Below are 5767 nucleotides of genomic sequence, written 5' to 3' on the forward strand. Positions count from 1 at the left end.
TGAAGTTTATTAAAATCATCATAACATAATTGATCAACACATTATATTTGAAAAACATGAGTCCTATAATATAAGACTTTAAAGGTTCAAATCATTTACATTCAACGTTTTTATTGGATTTTTTTTTTACTACAATGTAACCTCGAGGTTAAACGTTGGTAGTAAAAAAAAATCCCAGAAAAATGTTGATTGATATTGTAAATGATATGAACCTTCGAATTCTTATAATATCGGAACAGAAAATATGTGATCCCAATTAACCATGCACGTGTATTGAAGAAAACTTTGCACTTTTATGAAGTACAGGGGGTAAGGTGTTTTTCTTAAACAATGTTATGATCCCAAATTTGAGGAATTTTGTTGGCAATACTTTTAAAGAAACACTACATATAGGAAAGTATATGTTAAATCTCAATGTATTATTATTATGAAAAAACCTTTCCCCTCCCTCGGTTTGGCATGTAATGGTTGAAACCCAAGGTGATTCACACTAACTGCCTAAAGGGGGCCCGCTTCAGTCTTGCGTCAATGATTTAGTATATACTAGTAATAAACAAAATATTGTCTCATACTGAAAGGGGCGGCCGAGCAACCTGCACATCCAAGCTTGTCTTGCAAAACAACCAAGATTTACAAAACATTTCCAACAAAAACCTTCAGTTGGGCAATCTGACTGGAATCTAATTATCTCTACTGATAAATAATGCAACACTAATGACACATTTAAGTTTTGGAAGGATTTTATTCACAAAGAATGTTTCTCATTGATGTACATTTCTATGCTCTTGTCTTTACGGAGTCTATATTGGAAATTAAATTGTTGCATGAAAGAGTCTAGCTCCACATTCCTATGCATATGATTGTCATATGTACGTGAGAATCATTCCATAAAACATCCGTTTGATATCCTTTCAATGCCAGACACTGTATATACATAGTGTGGAAAATCTGACTAAACTTGTGCTGGATCAGACACTTGAATCTTACATCGTTATTGATGTTAAGCAATTAGTTTAACGGGCCATCCGGAACTGTTAGATTTTATGACAGTCTTCCTTCCATACAGAACATCACTGCAAAATAATTTGAACATTCGATTAGGTGATTATAATATTATTTGGCAATCCAAAGAGAACTTGAAAATATTAGACCAACGTACGTTTGAACAGAGATGCTAAAAAAAAAAATCCCCCCCCCCCAAAAAAAAAAACTCAGCCATTTTACTTTACAATCAAATTGAAAAAGTAGTTAGTTGCATGTCCCATTATCCTTTGGTTGTAGACCCCAGATAAATATAATCTAAATTTCGTAGCATTTTTTCACCACCCCCCTTTTTTTTTAACTGAGTTTGTTTTACCCCTTTTCAGATTTCAGTATGTCATGTTGTATATATTTTATAAATTAGATGAATTTCTAGTAAGTTTCTACGATATTCTTTATCATTTGACAAAATACTATGCATCTGAATTAAATTGTTTACTATTTGAAAAAGCACGCCTTCTTATACTTGAATTTACCTTCCATTATTTCACATAGCAACACAAATTAAAAACTGCCAATCTTTGCTGCATATCAATTTTTTTCCTCGATAAAAATATATATCATGCAACATAATCAACTTTACAAATTGGGAGAAAATCAAGGTGTTCCGACCATTGGATAGTATTCAAAAAAAATAATGAAAGGATGGCATGATTACATGTTTGATCCCTGACGACACTGAAAATCGAAAATTCACGCATTTACCTATCATATGATGATACGATGAGGTGATAAACTTAACAAGAAATAATTTACCTGATTCGTTATCATATTCACATTATGTTGACACGTCTTAGTTTGTTTATGCTAGCTCATTTTAAACAAGCGAAACAATTACAGCATCATCCGTTATTTTTTACCGATTACCTCTAGTCAGAAGAGCGCACTGTTTACAGGGGAGGTAATATTTTGTCACCAGTTTGCCCACTGTTTAAGTTATATTCTTAGACATTTATATAATTTCAATTCAGTAACTGTATCAGTTTATTTTCACAAACTGATCCACGCTTAAATAGATTGAATGTTGATTGTTGCTATTTTTAGACATTATATATATAGAAAACTACGTTCAAATATATATGATGCCACTATGCGTTAAAAAAGTATCACAGTATTTCTGTTACCCTTCTTTAATTGATGACACAAGCTGGGTTAAACTTACAATTATCTGGTAGAACGAGCAAATGATCCGGCAATGAATCGTGTTTTGAACAGAGTTTTATGAGATATAGGTATCAAATGAAACCAAGGTAAGTCCTCATATTTGTTTCGTATTTGGAAGTCAATAGTAAAAACACAAAAATACTGAACTCGATCCGAGGAAAATTCAAAAAGGAAAATCAAAAATCAAAAGGCAAAATCAAAAGTCCAAACATATCAAACGAATGGATAACAACTGTCATATTCCTGACTTGGTACAGGCATTTTCTAATGTAGAAAATGGTGGATTGAACCTGATTTTATAGCTAGCTAAACCTCTCACTTGTATGACAGTCGCATCAAATTCCATTACATTGTCAACGATGCATGAAGGATTAATGGTTTACCAAGATCTCATCCTTTGTACAAAGGATTACATGAGTGCTAATGTATTCCTAATTGTACGTTTAGACACTCATCATACCAAAAGTTATAGGATTTTCAAAGAAAATAATATTGTTAAAAACTTTATCCACAGGAACATCAACATTTTTATCATGAACAGATGTCAGACATTTCACAGCTTCAGTCTCTGAATACGAATTTAGGTTTGACACTTACACAGTTTTCCAACATGATATCTGCAGCTAATCTGTAGCAAATTTGTCATTTTCTTGCATTTAACAGGGATGGGTATTGGATGACATCCACGGACATGTATTACTGAATGATATAGCTGAAGAGGCATTTCCTCTTTGAAACTGAATTTCTATTTCCGGCTATTGAATTTATTTTAAAAATTTTAATTCAAGGAAAAGTGTGTCAATATTGAGGGTGATACAATGGTGAACTATTTGACTGATTCGATCCACAAAAACTCATTATTATACAGGTAAAAAACAATGATGAACTTATTTTTCCCTATAGCATGATATCAAACAGACCTAAAAAAAATCTATTTGATTGTACTTTGTTTTATAGTTAGCTAAACTTAGCACTTGTATGACAGTCATAAATATTCCATTATACTGATAATGTGTAAACAAAACAAACAGTCATTGTTTTATTGAGTTAAGTCATTGCAATTGATATTTTATAGTGTGTCTTTCTATGTTTTGATGTTATACTACTGTTTCAGATAAGGGAGAAGGTTTGGTACCATTAAAACGTGTAATCCCGCTGAAATTGTTTTCACCTGTTCGAAGTCAGGAATCGGATTTTCAGTGGTTGTCGTTTGTTTATGTGGTTCATACGTGTTTCTCGTTTCTCGTTTTTTGTATAGATTAGACCGTTGGTTTTCCCGTTCGAATGGTTTTGAATTAGTTATTGTGAATCCCTTTATAGCTTGCTGTTCTGTGTGAGAATAGATTCCATGTTGAAGACGGTACCTTGACCTATAATGGTTTACTTTTATAAATTGTAACTTGGAAGGAGAGTTGTCGCATTGGCACTCATACCACATCTTCTTATATCTATACAATAGGTAAAAATGTCAAGTATAAGGATATAGACAAATTGAGTCAAATCGATGATATTGAAATTGAAATATAATGCATCTTTAAGTCGGATGTGTTTGTATATTAACAAAAAATACAGATTTTTATTTAAAGCCCTTTTGCTGAAAAAACACTAAATTCCTATTAAATTGTTATGCTGATTCCCCTGTTGATTAATCTTAATAATAGGTATCTTTGAGACTCAGTTGACTCAGAGGATATACGACTCTATTTCTATCGATTGTTCCTCTGCTCAACTACCAATAAGGGTATGGTCAGACACAACATACAAGAGATTTAAAACATATTTCAAAAACAAAGTTCATATTTATAGTTGTTACTTTGTTAATAAGTAAAGCCGTTGGATAATTTTGGTATCAATTTGTAACTTAAGGACTTGGGATCACTGTAGAACCCGTGTTGAACGTTTTTCTCAAATAACCAAAAGCTGTACGAAATCAAAGTAGGAAGGCATAGTTGCCCTGTTGATAAGATCAGACGTACTTTTTTTGTACCATTAAACCTCTGAAAACCAGTGTGTGCTGCAATGGAACATGTGTAAGGTATTGTAATTGTATCATAACAAGTCAGGATAAGGTATAGTCTATACATCAAATGGCTGCTGCTTAAATTATACTGAAATAACGGTAGACTTATGACATAGAAAACAATTCGGCTTAATCTTTGAATCCGTGATTTCATTCCTTTAGACGTTTGTTGGTTGCTGTTACGATTCATCAATGTGCATGGCTCACATTTCTTAAATCATTTCTTGTTTCGGGTTGTTGGAAAGGAGCAGAGAGGGTAATGTTCCTTCTTAATCCACCCATATCTTTAAGAAAAATAACAGTTTTTGATCGAATCAATCTTTTAATTCATAAGCATTAATAATAATCAAAAATAAAATATTTATATTCATGTAACCATTGTAAAGAGGTAAACCTAAGGTGCAAATCATTTTAAAATTATAAATAAATTGTACACATTATTTACAAACATTGTCCGTTACATTTTAGTAAGGAGAACTTATATGTATTTTATAAACTTAAATAACATGCTAACCTCTTAGTTTTAATTGTCAATGATGTTGTAGCAAATTTAGAAGGTTTGTCATTATTGTAGATCATAGAAGACCGATCTGGTATTGAGCTGGTGTTATCCGACTTTCATTTTCATTAAACAAATTATTCGACGAGCTCAAATTAGACACATACAATGAAAGTTTCTCGACATTTCATTCAGGGAAACACACAAATTATAGGTTTTATATTTTGCAACTTTTACACATTTTGATTGAGTTTTGAAATTAGAAGAATTTTTTGAATGTTGATAAAGGTAGCAATATGTGATAAAACGATAGTGACCAGACCCCTGTTTACCAAGTGAAGAATTTACTGATTTTGTTATGTTATAAAACAAATGGCATCAATGCAATGTGCAATTAACTACAAGAAAGGGTTAAAATCATTAAACCCATATACAGGGTTTCAGCGGGCGGTCGCCATTTTCGCTTTTTGTGAAAAAATAATAATTTTGGCGATTAAACTTCATCATTGGCAAAAGAATTTGGCGAAAGAAATATATATAACGATTTTATTTCATCTATTTTGCTTATTTAGATTTTTTTCGGGTTTCTCGGACCTGATCAGACAATACTCGGAAGTCACTATGAACTCGTTTTGATTTTGACTGAAAATCAATAATAAGCTGATTGCATTTTTAGCTACAGGCAACAAAGAACTAATTAAACTAGAGGCTCTAAAGAGCCTGTGTCGCTCACCTTGGTCTATGTGAATATTAAAGGAAGCAGATGGATTCATGACAAAATTGTGTTTTGGTGATGGTGATGTGTTTGTACATCTTACTTTACTGAACATTCTTGCTGCTTAAAATTATCTCTATCTATAATGAACTTTGCCCATTAGTTTCAGTGGAAAATGTTAGTAAAAATTTACAAATTTTATGAAAATTGTTAAAAATTGACTATAAAGAACAATAACTCCTAAGGGGGTCAATTGACCATTTCGGTCATTTTGATTTATTTGTAAAGCTTACTTTGCTGAACATTATTGTTGTTTACAGTTTATCTC

Source organism: Mytilus galloprovincialis, chromosome 8 (assembly GCF_965363235.1).
Source record: "Mytilus galloprovincialis chromosome 8, xbMytGall1.hap1.1, whole genome shotgun sequence".
Taxonomy (NCBI): Eukaryota; Metazoa; Mollusca; class Bivalvia; order Mytilida; family Mytilidae; genus Mytilus; species Mytilus galloprovincialis.